Genomic DNA, 19,254 nt, shown 5'->3' with positions numbered 1-19,254 from the left:
GTGAACTCTTGTTTTTTGCAGTCTGTGCTCGTGGTTTGGCTGTGTTTCCTCTCCCAATCCCTTCTTTTCTCTAGTTTTTTCTAAATCCTCTCCAGATGGCTCCTCCATGCACATCCACTGATGACAAGCTCCATGGACCTGATTATTACACGTGGAGTGAGGTGATGAAGCCTTGATTTATTGTTAATGGAGTTGTGGCACGTCCTCAACAACCTTCTCCTGTTCCATCTGATTTTGATGACGACAACCATGAGGAGGCTGTGCTTACATTCGGATGATGCCCGTGCTTATTCGGCATTATTTCGGTGTATTTCCAAAGAAGTCCTACCGGCGGTCAGCTCCTGTACGACAGCTCCAGACGTATGGTTGAAGTTATAGTTGATGTACGAGGCTCCTTCCACCATGAGAGCCGTTACTCTCCATAGCCAGCTCCAGCAACTGAAGTTTGAATCCAAAGATACTATTCAATCCTTCCCACTTTGTGTTACCCAACTCCAGGACCAACTTCGCACTATGCAGTCTGCCCTATCAGAGGCACATCTTGTTTGTACAGTACTCTACAAGCTTCCTCGGGAATTTGATGGAGTGGCGAATGCTTTACGGGCACAAACATCTACGACTCCTGTCAATTTTCTTCACATGTCCTCCATGCTACTTGAGCACAAGGCTACTTTGCGACTATAGGGGAGGCTTCGGTCACATTATGGAGGTTCAGGTTAGGCTCTTGCAGCTTCAGAGAGGGGTTCAAAGATGAAGAAGTTGAAGGCCCAATGTTACCATTGTGGTAAGAAAGGTCATTTAAGGAAGGACTGCAAAGAGTTAGCGGCTTCTCGGAAGAAAAAGGAGCAGAAGACGAAGCGGGATGCGGACTCCTCCGACAAGTCATCCTCTGCCTCATATTCCGATCCCGATCCTCCAGCCAAGGTGAAGTCCAAGACACGGAAGGGATCCTCTTCTTCGGATCGTGGGAAGGGCTTAGTGGCCCCTTCCTCAGTTGCTTTCTAGTGGTGGTGACGCGGACATCCCTCACAACTCTCCAGTGCCAGAGAGGGAGTGTGAGAGGGTGGTGAGATGGGGCAGCCGTGCCTCATCTATATGTCTATACAGATGCACAGGATCCAAAGAGGGACATTGCTAAAGCATCGCGCGAAGTCTGGCAGGTACAAATCCTGGAGCTAGGATTGACATCCAGGTTCATGATGGGCTGGTTACTTGACAGAGAGCGGGAGGCTTTCGTCTTGAGCTCATATGAGGGGACACTTTGGCGGTTCTAGCCGAAGGCAGGGATTCCATGGTCACATGTTTAGAGACATGTTTGGTAGATTGGTCTTGTATGTCCGAAGTGACATAGGTGACATAACACAGAGAGCTGCTATGATTCTTCTCTATTCTCAAGTGGTGCTAGTATACTCCACATTGATGTCAGATACTCTCCGAGGCATCTTGGTGGTGGGCTTGCCACTCTCACTGCATGGATATCCATGGTTCTTCTAATGGTTCTATGTTGTCTAGTTTATGATACCCCATCATTGTACTATTGTATTGTATCAGATCACCCCTGATCTGAGAGAGGGTGTTAGTAGAATAGTCAACTCAGGTGTGAGTCTGTGCTGCAGAGGCTGTGGCCTTTTTATAGTATTTTTACTGGCATTTTCTAGTGCCCTTTTTAGGGCTAGGGAGCATTTAATGCTGGCCGACTGCATTTAATGCTCCCCCCATTTTATACCTATATATTGTTGGGGCTCCTTCTCCTCTTCTGTACTTCAGCCATCATTTGTAGATTCTTCTGAGGAGAGAGGAGCCGGTGCCAGGGTGCCCACACAGCCAGTGACTCACTGTTGTATGTTGTTGTCTCGTGTTCTATATGAATTCCGTTTCCCACGCATACATCTAAGTTCTCATCTGTATTTGTGTTTATTTTTCTTCTCTTGTGTTTCAGCAGTTCATTTCAGCATGTTGTTTATGCTTCCATTGCTTTACCACTTCTGACAGCATAGACATTGAGGACTTCGATGCATGAGTCCCCAATATCCAACCTGACCCATAGAACCCTCCCTACCACAATCACCCCATGATCCCGTACGCAGGCAGTAAGGCTTGGGCCAATAGAGGTGCATACACCGCCACTCGTGCCGTGGGGGCCGATGGCGTACCCCCAGTAGGTGTGTGACCTGCCTGGGAGAACCTTCCCTACCCGATGGGCCTGGGCGGAGGTGAGCTTGTGCTCCTGCAAAAGCAGGATCTCTATCCATCCCACAAGGGTCAGCTGCAACTCCTGCCGGACAATCAACTTCCTGGAACCACCTACCCCACTCTAGTGGAGACTATTCACATTCCAGGATGCCAGATGTAAGCTCATCAGGAAACCTGTGATTGACCGAACAGGCATATGTTCAGTGTGGAAGCTACTGATGAGGATGAAGAACTATGGGGCATACAAGTACGCTTTGCTGCGAGCCAGGACGGCGAACTCCAGTCCCTCATGGTGGCCCTCGGGCGGACCATAGGGGTGATAGATGCTCCAAGTGGTACTACCAATGCATCTATCAGCCATGCTGAGAGTTGTGACTCTGTACACTAGCAGAAACAGGCCGCCTATGCCAGGGGCCACTCGATCACATCCATCGGAGCTCTCCACTGTGGAGGGGCTCGAAAGATAATGCTCAAGTGTGGAACCTCGGCACCAGCCCACCAATTAATGTCCATCATGCAACCTAGCTACTGCTGTGCAAACAGTGCTAGTCCTTCTCCTCCTATCCACTAGGAGATGTGGTCCGCCACCTGACTCTTCACCTCCTCTATCTGTGTCATCATCCAATCCCCTGAGTGAGAGGACTGAAGGAAAAAGGCGTAGTTTGGTCCATCCGGTGGTGCTAGTAGATGGACCTTGCTCCTCCTTCACTTACGCACCACAAAGATCCCCACCTCTAGAGGTAGTGGAAACTCTTCGCGCTCTGCAACTCTCAAGTAAGACCACAGGCCACTACGGAAAAACTCATGTGGTAACAACTACGCCTGTCACGGGAAAGTGTGACGGGTGGCAGGGGCAAATGAGCTGGTGGCTGTGTGGGGAGACAGGACTATTGGTAGAAGGAGGATGTAGGCATGTGTGGCTCATCACCTCCTGTGGGAGGGGGGGGGATCACCTGTACCGACTGTGGATCAGGAGGGGTGCTTGACAGGGGAGGTGGTGGGGGAGAAGAGGATCGAGGGATGGTGGGGTGGTCGGACGCGCGTGGCGAGTATGGGGTAGGACTAGTGGACTGTGGAATCTCAGGTGAGGTAGTCTGTGGCGCGGCTGTGTGATGTGGGGGACTATGGTCCTGCCGGGTAGGGGGGGCTATGGAGTGCTCTGCCGGGGGATAGTCACTCACCCTGCTGCTCCCTATTGACGAGCCTGTGTCTGAGGAGCTGGCCGCGGCCCTCCTGCAATCTCCCTCTATGTTATCTCTCGACCCATGTGAAACTGTCAACGTCCACCCGCGGGCCTGTCAGCGAAGCCGCCTTGGCTCCGAAATGCGTGCAATCTATTGCCTGATGCCCAAATTCATAGTAGCGCAAGCCATGCCCTGGTTGCCCAGTCACAATGGCCTACTGCATAAAGGAGTAACCTCCTGCCTCAATCTCTAGGAACTTTGGTATACTCTTTGTGTCTTTCACGGCCACTCGTACCTTTGGGACTCCTGCAGTTGTCACTGCATCCGCAAAGGAGGCAGGAAGAATTGTGCCGAAGAGCCTTCGAAAGTCCTCCACTAATTGGCAGTACTCTACCGCCAATCCGGGGAAAAGTAAGGTGACTAGATGTTTGAGAAATCTGTTATGGAGCGCAAATGTCTCCATTGTGAAGCTGCTATACCAGGGAACCGTGTAAATGACCCCCTTCGTGGAGGCATAGGGCAAGCTCTCCACTTACTTACGAGCTGTGTCCGCAGAGGTGAGTCGAACCATGAAGATCCCTTGGCCCATAAGGACTGCCCCCACGATCTGCGATGTGCCAATGCGTAGCGTGGAGTGGAGCCAATCCCGCAGCTGGGCCCTCGCGCGTGCGGCGGGGGGGAAAGTAGTTTTTTTCAAGTGGTGTATCCGTCTGCCGGGCTGCAAGGCGGAGAAGATAGGGGCAGCACGCGGGGGAGGGGAGAGGTCGGGCCCAGACAACAGATCAAGCGGAGACGGAGGGTAGCTACGTAACGCAACGGAACACAACGGCAAGTAGTCGACAGTAAAACCTGGAAGATTAAATCTCTGACTTTAGCTATTTATAGCTAGTCCCTTCTCACTTTGACCATCATCTTTTGCAAGTTGCACCTCTAACTTTGGGTATACTCCTCCGTCAGTGTTACTATTGCCGTTATCAGGTCCAACCAGATCTGGTGCTCTCACTAATGCCTCGGGCTGCATGCAGGGACTGATTAGTCCTTCCATTTATATTCAACATTTATTTTAGTCAGTGCAAATTAGTTTCTTCCTTCATCTTCATGTTGTCTCCTTCTCTCTATGTTCATGTTCCTTCTTTCGTTGTGCACTCTCACATTTATACTGTTTTGCATATTTAATCGTTTATTAAATTTTCTTCTTTTGCACTTGCTAGATATAAAGAAAAATGCGCATGAGTTGGCCACTAATAAGTGGTTGCAGGTTATGGTGAACCCACACAATGGGTTAAAGAAAAGGTATTACACACTTTCACCTATATGACTTGATTGGGCGCTTGTGACTCAAACTCAAGCATCTCACAATCAAGCTCATACACAAAAGAATTAAATTTTAATGCATTGAAGTGTGGGCTAGATTCACTGAAACTGAAAATTACAATTAGCAAGATGGCATGATCACAAAATGCTTGTATAATGTCATGTGTAGGTTGAAAGCTTAATGAAAACTCGTATCAAGATTTCAGCATTGTTTTTGCTATTTACTCATAAAGATCTTTCATATGGCATCCATATTGGAAGGTCTCTATATTTCAAGGGATCCCTTAATTTTAAGAGATCCCTCAATTTTAGGAGCCTTAGGTTGGTCTAAAAATGTTAGTCCTTAAAAATAGGGATGACATTCTAAAAATAGGAGATTTTGTGGTCTAGGTGTGCTTACTAAATTTGATGTTTCTATTCTTGATAACACTCAGCCCAAAAAGAATGCCATAGAAAAGAGACGAGTCTTAGATTACTTGTCACACAAGCTTCCAAGTGCCCTACCACTTGTCACACCTGATGACATGTGGTTGAGGACACTTATCTTATGCTACTCTACTCTATTTTTTTGCAGTAGCTCTATCATTTCTCTTGTAAAGAGAGCTCATTTTCCTCATTTTATATTAATTTTCTTCTATAAACTCTTGTACAAAAGCTCACACGAGCTTCCAAGTGTCCTACCACTTGTCATAGTTGATAAGATGTGGCTAGACGCTTGTCTTGCTACTCCACTCTATTTTTTGCACTAAAAAAGCTTGTTTTTCCTTATTATACATTAGTTTTCTTGGCTATAAACTCTTGTACAACAATTGAAAAAAGTTGGCCCCATCCATCTACATCATTATCCTCCACTTTATCATCAATTTCTTCGATATTCCCTCTTCTTTTGCTGTTGTTTTACAAATAGCAAAGCTATAAGCTCATTAGAGCCTCTCCTTCTCGAGCTTTTCTTCAATTTCAAGAACAAAAAGCAAGCTATATGGATATATTGTTATCCGTCAATATAGAAATGGTGATTTTCCATGTTTCTATTATCATCTTATAAAGAAATTAGTTGTTTGTATTACATAGTAAGTAATGCATGTGTGCATCTACATCTTTACATGCTCTTGTGAGAGTGGGAATTACTTCTCCTCACTCTCTAATTGAATGTAACTGAGCTCTTCTCTAAAGGACTTGGATTGAGTAGAAGACATTCATTCAAGGGGGTTGCCCATCTTCAACTCTCAATCTTGTCTTCATTACTTTTACGTTTTCATGGCTGCAATTTTTTAAATAATTGTCATATTCAACTTCAAGTATTTGTTTTCTCCATTTCTTGAAATATTAAGTCTTGAAAATAAATATTATAATTGTTCAGCATACTACATTGTTCGGAGCGTTTACAATGGACAAAAGATCACACTAGTCCTCTCATGTGATTATCGAATTGTCTACCTTAGTGAATGAATTTTTTGAGAAGTTTGGAGAAGAACAAACTTTTTATTAAAAAGAGGTTATAGAGAGAGAGAAATGGCCCAAGAGAGAGTGTGTGTGTGTGTGAGAGAGAGAGAGAGAGTATATTAACGTCTCTAAAAGGCCAATGTGGCCTATGAGACCAAAGCAGTACATACAATGATGGTGTGTTTCTCATCTGGAACGAGAAAAAAGATGAAAAACATGCCTATAAGACTGAAAAGGAAATGAAATAGTGTCCCATAAAAGGGAAACATGTCAGTGATCTGAAAGTGAGAGTAGAAAAAGGAAAACTCTCCATCAATGATATGTCTGTTCTCTAGGGAGGTGTATCTCTGCATGGCTGAGGCGTCTTGGCATCTGTCTCCTGTGGCGCTCAATGATGGCTTTAATTTGTCTGTGGTGTGGATGTCTAGGCCTTCGTCCGGGTGGACGTGGGCGCCTAGACCGGCTAAGTGCCACTGCTCTATCCAAAGGGACACCTACAGAAGATGAGGTCCAATGATGATGTACTCCTGTAGGCTGTGTGGCAGTAGTAGTGGTATCTGCCATACTCTGTCGTGTATCAATGAAAAAGTCAGTGACTGCTCTCTATCTATGTGAGCTGAGCTGTGGGGGCCTCCTACTCCGTAGAATTGTTGCTCTGCGCCTCTGGAGCTCCAAGAGGAAAAATCCCAAGCATCTCTGATCCTCATACTGCATGATCCGTCTCAGGGGTCCAAAATCCTCTCGAAACAGACAGTGGTATCTACCTCGTATGTCATAATATACAGTGCATTGGCAGATGTAGTGTTCCTCTGTCTCTGGCTCTCTGTCGCATAGTGGGCATATGCATTCTTCTGTCTGTATACCCTCCCATCTGCCTGTCTCAATCCTCAAGTGGTGGGATGAGGTGCGGATCTGACCAATAACTCTGCGTAGTCCATGAAGCAGCTGTGTGTCCATGTAATTGGGTCGGGTGATGAAACCATCCTCAGATACCTGGAGGAAGTGGGTCTGGTAGTGTGCCATCCTCGTGCCATGGGGCGAGGGGGGTCGGATCCAGGTCTTCTCCGTATCTAACTTCAGTATGTCTGCTCTGATCACATGGTTTAGCTCTGATCGGCTTAGGTCAAGTGTAGGGCAATCCAGGCTATAGTCAAAGGGGGGTAGTCTGTCAATCTACAGACCATGTAGACGCATCCATGTACTCATCTGAGCATACCAACAGTGTCTGTCACCGTCTGCTGCTAGTTGTCTAGAAGAGGCCAGGGCTAGCCGTGGGTATCTATCTTGGGGGAGCTCCCATAGTCTATGTATGAAAGTCACTGCCTGAACCAAGGCCTCAGCCACCATGGGTGATGCCCCCAACTCAGCTCTGATAATCTCATGTGGGGTCGAGCTCTTCGCTCGTATCATGCGTGAGATCATCATGACCAGTGGTCTTTCCATATGCTCCCATATGCATGAGAAAGAAAGAAAGAACTACACGAGGCCAATGTGGCCTATAGGGAAAAATCCAAAGTACATCCATGTCAAATGTCATCGCATCAGTAATGTGAAGATAACATTAAAATAAGTAAGCTACCTATGAAGAAATGCTAAGAGTAACTATACAATGGGATTATGCTAGAGTTGAACAACGCCTAGTGTTATCCCATCGGTAGAAAGGAAAGGAAAACCTAAACAAAGATAACTATTTACAAAAACTATGGTGGAGACTATAGGCAATAGCTAATGTCAAGATCTGCACATGATCTCAACTATGATACAGTCCTTGACTACTCCATTGATATGCCTAGTGGTGAGTCTCCAGTGTCTCGTGATAATGGCTTTGATCCATCTGTAGTGAGGTATCCTCAGACATGGTACTACTAGACAGAGTCATCGTGCTCGACAAAGTGAAATGGGCTCTATCCAATGTGACTCCACAGCATGGAATGGAAGGTGTCTGCCAGGGTGGCACTATCTCTGCTAGGCTAGTAGTGTCAATAGGGTCTAATCTGTGAAAAAAATCTGTCATTGCTCTTTGTGTGGGTCCTTGTGGGTAAGATAGTGTCCTGTCTCACATTATTGTTATGCAAGGCCTCTGGAGCACCAAGAGGAAAAGACCTAGGCATGTTTGATCCTCGTACTCTATAACATGACGAAGAGGTCCAATACCATCATAAAAGAGACAATGATACCATCCTCGTATATACTAGTATAATGTGCATTTACATATATAGTATTCCACTATCTCAAGCTCTTCGCCACAAAGCTGGCAAGTCTTGCTGGAGTATCTACCCATCTGCTTGTCTCCATTTGTAGCCTATGGGAGGAGATGCAAATCTGTCCGATAGCAGCCCATATGCTATGGGAGAGATGAGTGTCCATATATCCTGACCAAATAGTGAATCCATCATCAAAGAGATGCAAGAAGTGACTTTGGTAGAACTCCATCTTCAATCCTAGAGAGAGTGGTGGGTGGATCCATGTCCTCGTTGTCTCAGTACTAAGATATCAACTCTGATCACCTAGTTCAGCTCTAAGAGAGTGTAGGGCCGTCAAGGCTATAGTCAAAAGGTGAAAGGCAGTCAATATCAAATTGTGTAAGCTCATCCAAGTAGTCATCTATGAAAACCAATAGTTCTTCTTTCCCTCCACTACTAGTTGTCTAGATAAAGTTAGTGCCTATCTTCTATGATACAAAAGCTCCCATAATTTGTATCACAAAGTTACTACCCTAAAGAGTGCCTCTTAACTATAGGACCTAGGTGTTGCCCCCACTTCTACTCTGACAATGGGGTATACGGTGGAGGGCTTACTCCTAATCATCATACATGCTACCATCACAATCAATGGCCTTTCCATGCTTTCCCAACCATCATAATAATTTCTCTGATTCTGGGCTAATCAATCACTGAGTCAGCTAGGAAACTTGTGGTACAAGTTGCAACCCCATACCTCGCCTCCATATAGTAGTGTAGGTGTGACTAGGGTGTCAAACAACCATAATTTGGTGTGAGGCTCTTGGAATTGTATGTGAGCACAGAGGCTCTCAAGTGCCCCTAGTGCTGCATAGCATCGTTCCGACATGCCTTTGATGCCGCTCTCGACAAAATCTTGGGCCAAAGAAGGTGACTCCTAGATAGACATATTCCCTCATATGCTCCACTATGTGTCCTCCAAATGTGAAATGGTACATGGATCTAGTCACCCATGTTGCTAAAGTGTTGAAGACCATGGTTTTGGTCTTCCCCAGGTTTACTATGAGATCTCTATCTCTACAAAAGATGTGCAACGCATCTAAATGGCACTACAATCTCTCCCATGAATCCAAAATGACAACAATATCACTTGCATACAATAATATTGGTATCAACACCCCTGCTAGGCTGGCTTCGACTCCTCAATCAATGTAATCAAACACTTCATCTATATATAAACCAAACAATGTGGATGAAAACAGGCATCCTTGTTTCACTCCTATGGTACTATCAATCTTCTCTAATAGTCCCCCCAAGTGCCCATATATGACTTGTCGTTGTCTCATATAATGCATAAATACTGAATCATATACCCTCTAGTACTCCAATATCCTGCAATCTTTGCATAATGCGTGTGCGAGGCATTATATCAAAAGCTTTGCCAAAATCCACAAAGCAGTAATGGATCCTCTTGTCTCGAGCTCCACTCTCCTCGATAATAGCTCCGAGCGTAAGGATATGGTCTAGTGTGGTATATCCACATCTGAAATCTGCATGTCCTTGTGCTCTCTTGCCTTGCATCTCAGCCCACTCACTGAGTTCATGCTCCAGTATAAATGCATACATCTTGGACAAAGTATGGCCGATAATGATTGTCCTATGGTTGCTAGCCTCTAGAGATCAAAGGATCACCACTCTTAAAGAGTGGAATTATAGTATTGTTTGACCAGCTCATACGAAAGCCCTTGCATATTGCTCTATTGAACATATATGCTAGTATGGGTGCTAGTATGTCGCAAGCATGTGTAAAATGTTCTATCACCAGCCCATCCTCACCTTGTGCCCTCCCATTTTGTAATCTATAAATTGCATCCCTAACCATTTTCCAAGTGAAGAAACTGTGCTGGCTTGTAGCCCTGTGGGGGACAAGCACAGGACAAATACCTGGGAGTAGGTGGCACAGAGGCAGTGCAGGCTCAGGCTTGCATGCAGGACTAGGGCACGAGGCTGCTGGTACAGGCAGGTAGTGCAGGTTTAGGATAGTGTGCAACAGACCTGGAAGGTTCTTGCGCAATCATGCCAGCACACTTCTGTACAGCTTCTGGTCAGCTTGTGCTCTATTTTCGTGTGGTTTGTTTTGGGTTGCTTTAGGGATAGATCTACAGGTGTCTTGTGGTATAGATATGGATTTTCTGGATCAGCAAATTCAAGAAGGGGGAGAAAATGAATTGGTGGACTCTGATGTTCAGATTTTGGCTGAGGATGTTCATGAGCCAATGAAAGGAGATGAGATGGGTAAATGCCGCAGGCTGGTGATTGATCCTCCGGCTTTGGGTGCTTTGAAGATGCCTCAGCAAGATGCATGTATTCCCCACTCCCAGACAGATGGGTCTTTTCAATATATGCTTGCACATGCTAAGGGGACAACTATAGTGTTACAGCAGATTGCTGCCTTCCATGAGAGGGTAGCCATCATTTTACTCATGTGAAGGACTCCTTAAATCACGCGTATCAAAGCATGGCTGCAATCAATGCTTTTGATAATGATGTGCATCAGAATGATGATAATGAGCATGAGCAGGCTCCTCCTATTGAGGAGATTAATGATGAACCAAAAGGGTTCTTTGAGGACCTCTTTCATACGTCGGATGCTTGTGCACAGATAATGCAGCGTATCACCCTGTTTTTCGACGGTCAATTGGTTCACATTGTTCCATGGAGGCTCATGGATGAATTTCAAGATGTTTAACCTCACATGTGTTGGATGTCCATACACCATCGCTTTTGCCCCCCTCCATACTCATATGCATGGACAATTGTTGCATAGATGTGCAACAATTGAATGAATAAATTTAGACGCATATGTATTATGTGCACAATATTAGCCGTTCCCCCTCACATTCCCGTTCCCATTCCCCCGAGACCTCTCGTTCCCATTTCTTGGCTACTATGCCTCTTTAGTCCTTTACTGTTCACATTGTTCAATCACATGATGCTCTCTTTGTTGGATAAGTTGGTTGATGATAGGGAGATCATTGGTTTAACTCTTCCCATTGGTGCTTAACTTTTGGACCAATCTCTAGCAGATAAATTATGTTTCTTAAGGCTAACCAAACCAATGTAAATAGGGCAACGGTTGTTTGGAGTCTAATTGGTTTTGCTTCAAGGCTTTATATCAATGCTTAGAAATCTACATTGATTTCTTGTACGGTGACAAATTTGTAAGATTTGAGCTAGCAGGGAATGGTAGTTTCACAATCCTTAAAATTCAATGCAGCCTCTTAAAATTTCACAATTCTTTCTCCTTACTCATTTAATTGGCTTCTAGCAAGAGATTCTACACTTTACAGTTTGGGATCCTTCTAATCTCCAAAAGGAGGCTAATTCATTACAAGTACAGCCAGAAGTAGCCGACCTTACAAGAACAACTTCAGTGCCATACTCCTTTGCCTGATTTTTAACCTTCTTCCCCTTGGTAGGATTGGGTGTTTGTGAAACTAGATTTCCTAAAAAGGTTGGCTAATCAAATTTAGCATAAGATGATCGAGGATAAGAGATGGGTCACTGAGAAAGCCAAAAAAGTTTGGCACGTTCGGGATAGCAGAGAGAAGTGGCTGGTCAGATTTCTTTGACTGTGGAACTCCAAGATTCCTTATCAGGGAAAAAATGTTCACATGGAGGTTGCTTATTGGAAGTCTTCCCACTAGGGATATGCAGTGCACTCACAAGATCTCCCACGACCACTATACCTTTTGCATTACATGTGACAAGACCCCAATTACTCTTCTCATTTCTTGCATGTTGCGAGACAGATTTGGAGCTTTATTTCTTGCATGTGGACATCAGTGACACAGCAGCAGATAGTCGTCCATTCTTGGGTCAAGGCCAAGATGTTGCCTTGGGAAGCCTGCCACACATCAAAGACTCCAAATCCTAAAATATTCAGGGCTGAAGGTGATCTTCAACTGAAATCAGGTGGAGGACCAGCCAGCCATCAAATTGGGGCATTTCCGCTTCTCGAAATGGGTGAAGGCCAAATGACTGCCCAAATCAAGGGGCAAACCAGATTGAAGACTTGCCGGTTGCTTTGGACAAAAAGGGGAGTTTTGATTGCAAAGGGGATTGGGAGAATCCCATTGTAAATCAACTTCTACTTCAATAAAGCTAAAGAAATACCGAAAGGGGCACCAGTTTTGGGGCCAACTAGGTGTCCATTGTCCAAACACTAGTAGATAAATTTGTATTTTCAGTTTTGCAATAAATGCTTAGTGCTGTAATTAAGTTGTAATCAGGGCATTACCACCCATACACTGAAGGAAGGCTGGTTTCACCTTGAGATTCAAGCACTTATTGCATTAGGTTGAACCAAGTGGTAAAATTCAACCCGTTAAAACAAGTCTTATCTGTAAAGGCGAATGGCTGTAGCAACAAGAGTGGTACCGCTGAGTGAGTAGTAGTATGGATAGGGTGGGCACGGTGGTAGAGTATACTTGGAAATTGGTCCCATTGTGCCCACCATGTATATGGGATGTGTGCACAGTGGATCCAAAAGTAGGTATGGGCTGACTGGGCATGGGGACTGGAGCTGCATGTGTAGCCCAAGGGGAGAGGGGCAATAGAGACATAGTAGGCCAAGAATGGAAATTCCTATGTTCGAGAGGATGATAGATGGGGTGGTGTGTGCCCAAGGGGGTTGAGGGGAATACCCACCACAACTAGTGCAAGATAAACAAATGTACTCACTTGTAAGTGTGTATAAGGCACAATATTAATGGGTGGCATTCCGGCAACGATGTACCGAGGTGCAAAGTGGCATTCACCTATGGGGAGCTAACATGTGGTGTAGAAAAAAAAAAGTGCTAGGAATAGAAATAGATGATCCAAATCCTAGTGTGTTGGATGCAGATATGGAGTGCAATCCTAAATTATTAAAAGCAAAAGAAAGAAAATATATGTTTTGACCAAAAGATGGAGGTATGGGAGGGGTTTGTGAATAGTTACTACCAACTCCATGCTCAAATGAAACAAAAGTGTCAAATATACTTGCGGAAATACGTGTGCTTAGAGAGTCTCCTCGCTTTACATTTACATACTCAAACCTGTCATTACCTAGATCCTACATACCAAAAGGCAACACAAGGGAGGGTTTTGATTTGAATGACTCGAAAGGGTTAGACGAACCTAACACTAGGCCTAGCTATAATAAAGAAGATGGATCACTAGTCGTCACAAATGCCATATGTTCTCCCTTATTGGAGAGATGGCCAGCCTCACCAACCGATCTGGATGTATTAGGAGCAAGCTTTTCAAGAGTTGGAGAGCAGTAGTTGCAACCATACCTAATGCTGAAGTATTCTTGGAACTTGTCTATCATGAAACATGTATCTGGCCAAGAAAAAGAAGGTGAAGGTGAAGCATCATCTTTCTCCTTGAGTCTATAATGTCTCCTGAGGGTCTTTAATGATGGGGAAGCTTGATAAGACATTAGCAAGATCCCAAGAAGTAGTCTAAGACATAATTCCGTATCGTTTGTGCATCTTGCACAAATCCAAGCTCTCCATGATAGCCACACTCTTTACAAAAGCACCAGCTCTCATACCATGTGAATGTTGAGCTAAAAATATATTAGCTTCTTTAAAGCAGCCCCAAAATACATTAAATTAATTAATTAAACTTTTTTATTAAAAGGAAATGCATTTCTATAGAGTGTTTGTGTCCCATAAGCACAAACACTATTGGGACAAGCCAAACATTCTATAAATAGGCATGCTATCATCCATCCAACCTTAATCTCGTTTTGCAGCTTGCAGGTGCTAGAGCTTTGCCGCCCACACCCCGTTCGCAAAGAATATCTCAGCTAGAGCTGTCCATCATTGCTATCTACTATCACACACTTGGTTCCCAGCCTTCTACTGGAAATTTTGATTATTTCACATCGTATCAAAGCTAGGTACTCATTGAAGAAACCTAGGCCCTTGATCAAAAAGCTTTACCTTCAAAAACAAAAATTACAAAGGGAAGATGACATCGAGCACTTCCACATCTACTCAATCCCCAAAGGAGCCGATGCTAAGAACTAAGGAAGAGCGGCATCCAGTGCCAACTCCGCAAGGTTCTAACATGGCCGAAGATCTTTCTAACTACACTAGAGGCACACATCATTATCCTATTGCAGATGAGAAGCTACAACAACTGATTATGGCTCAAAGAGCTAAGAAAAATAGCCTTTCAACAAAACCTACTCAAAAAAGGTATAATTGATTCTTTCTCATCAAATGTTGCACATCAATCTAATGATGTTTTAGGCCATTGAGACATCCATTAGGGGTGGGTCCCCCTCTTGGAAAAAGAGATCCAAAGTATGTCCCTTACTTTCAAACTACCTCTACTACTCAGGTACAAGGTACACAAGTTTCTGTGAGAATGTGCAACAGAAAGAAGAAAGTGAACATGGAGAAGAAGGAGAGAAAGAGAGCATAGCAGAGAGAGAAGGAACAATGTGACTGCAATGGCTAAAGGTACGAGACTGCAACAATTAGCCCCAACATACAGATCTACGCGTCAGTGTGGGTGCAAGACGGTAGCAGAGGGATGAGAGAATGAGAAGGGCTGGCTGATCACAAAGAATCAATGATGGATAATGGATAATGAAAATGGAAGTGTAAGTTGCCTTTATATAGGCGAAAAAGAGGGAAAACCCTAAATGTGGTCAAACCATAAAAAATAGCCAAAAGTACACAAAAAGAAATGCACTAATGTGCCCTCTACCTAAAGTGTCTAAAACGCATAAAGTGACAGACAGACAATATCAAAGTTCCTAATGTCCTAGTATGACTCAGACTGAGGCCCACAGGAAGAAAATGACCACACAAGTCACACATAATTGCTAACACCCCCTCTTAGATCCTGGATGGCGTAAGGCCAAAGGAGATGCGGATCCAAGGGTGGCAGCAAGAGTGCCAAGGCCAATGTAGTCCGTCGATGAAGAAAGCCAGCCAAGGAGCAAGAGTCCCTCTTCATATAAAAATCCAATCAAATAGAAAGCCACCAAAAAAGCAATGGAAATGGAGATGCCTCAAATAGATCACTCCTGAAAACTCCAATCAGGGATGGCTGAGCCAAGCCTCGAACCCAACAATGAGATGATAGCGAGGAACTATTGAAGGCACCATAAGTTGCATAGAAACACTAGGGACCAAGGGCCAAGCGGCAGGGAATAGTGGCCCGATGATGAAGAAGAGGGGTAGCCGTATAAAAGAAAGGCCCGACATAGAGTGGAAACGTTGATGCAACTCCTCACGATCCTAGGAAGTCCCCCTCTAAAACACAAGGGGTGACAAAATCCTTAGTTGCATCACCAATATCGTTCCCCTCTGAAAGGGATGGGAGTTACAAGGGAACCACCAAAGGAAATAGTGGGGAATGGAATGGAACCTGTGGAATAGATGGTGCACAATCGAGAACGGATGTGGCTGTAGAAAGATGCCTTGGAGGGCAGTACACAAAGGAAGGAGAATGGAGCATAGATAGCCCTCTCTCTTGCCAACTTGTCACAAAAGTGGCCCCAATAGAAGAATCCTCAATAAAGATGGCCGACTCGATGTAGACAACATGGATCTCGAGCATAGGAGGACCGTGAATTGAGAAGAGAGAAAAGCCCAAGTTAGGAATGTGTAGGGCCTCAAAAACACAGCTCAATGGACCGTCAGACAGTACAGGTAAGATGCCAACACCACTAATAGGTACCGACGGAACGTCACTAGCAAGGACGATACCCTCAGATGGATGGAGAACCTGTAACAAATCACCTCAAGGAATCATAGAGCTCGATGCACCACTTGCAATGAGCCAAGGCTGCTCAAAGAAACAAACAGTCAAAGAAGGCTCCTCCACCTGATAAATGTGTAGAAACACCAACTCAATGGAAATAGCACGTGACAAAGTAGACGTAGACGAAGGCTCTAATGTAGATCCACCCTTCACTCTCAGATGAAGGTGAGGGTATATCCTCCAATACCTCTCATCGAGATGTGAGGTCTTTCCACAATGAGGACACATGGGATATCCTCTCCACTTCCCCACAAAAGTTATATCAAAGTTGAAAGTTGACTCCAACAATTTCCCCTTCCCTTTCTTCTGCTTGGCTTGTCTTGTACCTCTAGATACAACCGCATAAGAACGGGCATCACTATGATGCACATCTTGCTCAAGCACCAATGGAACTAGCTCCTCCCAAGTGAGAGTCACTCGGCTACGAGAAGTGAAAAGACTGGTGTAGAACGCATCATATGTCGGTGACAAAATATGTAAGAGAAGAGTCAACACTAGGTCCTCTGAAGAAATGTCTGTACCAAGGAATGAAAACTCATCCCGAATCTCCTCCATCCTATGGATGTGATCCCTCATCGTAGGGGAATCTGCGACAAAAATCTGTCCGGGATTCAACTCGAGCGATCATCGATGCCCAAATATCTAGATCCGGAAGAGATGCCAATCTCCTCCAAATCTTTGCAACGCTACAGATACATCAAACATGCATAAGCACAGAATCCGTATAACTCAATAAGAGAAAAGAGCAAGCTCTTGCATTCAACTAATCTCATAAAGCTGCCGAATCCGTGGTCAGACCATCATGAGGATCCACGGTAGATCAAGGTATATGGACTGTAACAAAATCCCAAAGATCATAGTCATTGAGGAGGCACTCCATGCAGCATGACTATAGAGGGTAGTTCGTCCCATCCAGCTTGTTGGATGCACAAAGAGAGAGAGAGAGAGAGAGAGTAGGACTAGCACCTACTCAAGAGATGCCATTAATGCCAATCGGGGACTAGAAGCCAAGGATATAACCCAAAAAAGTAATAAGATGATAGTCAGTTTGAATTATCCCAAACCACACAATCCCCCATAGCATACAACTCGGCCATAGGTCTCCTTCAAGAAATACTTGCAAGAAAACAAAAGAAGATGCTAGCACTAGAATAAAGGTGACCAATAAGAGGTGTCCTTGAGATAATCGCGGTCCATCACACCATGGTGCAGAAGAAGACTGACTGGGGCAAGATAGATGGGGAGTTTCCAATGCCAAAGGGAACACACGATGCTGAGCAGAGAAAGGGAGCAGTAAATGCAAATCTACCCTGATGTTGACCTGAAATGCAGGCCACCCTAACAAAATATGATGTCATCTAGGTCCAAAAAAACCTGTCCAATGTGAAACACAGCAAAACTGCCCACTTGTCTAGCCAAGAAGCTGCTAGCCATGCCTAAAATAGGCCGCCTAGGTCTATAATTTGTCCACCTGGTCTGAATAATGACTAGCCAGCACAGAAAATGGGCCGCCCAACCAAGAAATGGACCACCCAACCTGGAGACTTCCCTACAAGATCAAAACACAAATGTGGCAATAGTGCACCTGCCTGAAAACAGGCCGCCCACGCTATGTTGATGCCACCCACGTATGAAGAGTGGCCGGTCTGCTGAAAATGCAAGTCTGGCTGCTGTAAACAGGCCGCCCAAGCTGCTGTAATGCCACCTAGCATTGAATAATGGTCACCCAGACTAGGGAGAAGCGCCCTCATGCAAAATGCAAAATGTTGATGCCAAATGCAAGGACTGCAACAAGTGTGGATGCCACCGAGCTCGTTTTGTCGCGGACATCACGCTTCTTTTCGAGATCCCCATCTCCCACGTGTGGCTCTGATACCATGTGAGAGTGTGCAATGAAAAGAGGAAAGTGAACATGGAGAGGAGAGAGAGAACGCAAGAGAGAGAAGAAACAATGTGACTACAATGGCTAAAGGTACAAGACTGCAACAATCAGCCCCAACATGCGGCTCTACGCATCAGTGTGGGCACCAGACAATAGCAGGGGGATGAGAGAATGAGGAGGGCTGGCTGATCACAAGGGATCAATGATGGATAATGGATAATGAAAGTGGCAGGGCAGGCTGCCTATATAGGCGAAAAAGAGGGAAAACCCTAAATGGCTAAATGCGGTCAAACCACTAAAAGTAGCCAAAAGTGCGCAAAAGGAAATGCACTAATGTGCCCTCCATCTAAAGTGTCTAAAATACATAAAATGACAAACAAAGACAATGTCAAAGATCCTAATGTCCTCATTTAACTAAGACTGAGGCTCATAGGCAAGAGATGGCCACACAAGACACACATGGCTAGTAACAATTTCTACTTTTGTTCCATCTTCTTTTACTTCACAACCTTTGCAACATTATGGTAAAGATCAAGATAAAACTAGAGTGCCATATGTTGATCATGGTAAAAGTTCCATTCAAGATTCACTTTTGTACATTAATACATGAAGGGGTAACTATAAGAAAAACATTGGTAACTCTTCTTCTTCCTTTCCTTCTTTGAATTTGCTTCTCAAAGTTAGAATGAGTATGGTGTTTCATCTTCTATGCATTCTGCGTCATCATCGTCATTTCAATTTCCATCTTTTAATCAAAATCAATTTAATGCATCTACATCATCATTCACACCACAATTTCAAAACCCACCAATCCCACCCACTTCTTCTATTGCATCACCATTACAACTTACACCATTCACCTTTCCATTTTAGACACCACCTATCATTGCACATACCACACCAAAAGGTTCTTCAAATACAAGCTCAACCTTTAGGACCTGTGCACCTTCCATTCCATGTGGTGTTCATGCACCGAGGGAGGCTCAATCTCCACCTTACACACCTTTGGGCTACTCTCAGCATGGAATCCCTACCCCTACTTACCCAAGTGTCAACCAATTGATACAATTGTTTGCCTCCATGGAAATCCCTAGTATCAACTCTCAACATGGAATTCCTACCTTTGCTTACCCAGGTGTTAACCAATTGATACCAGAGTTTGCCTCCATAGCAATTCCCAGTGGCCCATTTGGTACTATGCCTTAGCTAACCATTACATAGAGTTCAA

The 19,254-nt window shown here is 44.6% G+C and overlaps 1 protein-coding gene across 2 annotated transcripts in view; it reads right to left on the bottom strand.

Annotated features, from left to right (window-relative positions):
- The window catches only part of SOS4 (pfkB-like carbohydrate kinase family protein), a 215,922-nt gene that overhangs the window by 163,711 nt on the left and 32,957 nt on the right, over window positions 1-19,254 (bottom strand). The gene's annotated exons all lie outside the window — the stretch shown is intronic.

Source organism: Lygodium microphyllum, chromosome 7 (assembly GCF_053477565.2).
Source record: "Lygodium microphyllum isolate KBCC chromosome 7, Lygodium_microphyllum_v1.1.10, whole genome shotgun sequence".
Lineage (NCBI taxonomy): Eukaryota > Viridiplantae > Streptophyta > Polypodiopsida > Schizaeales > Lygodiaceae > Lygodium > Lygodium microphyllum.
The sequence above is the reverse complement of the archived record's forward strand: the minus strand, read 5'-3'. Positions and strand labels throughout refer to the sequence as shown.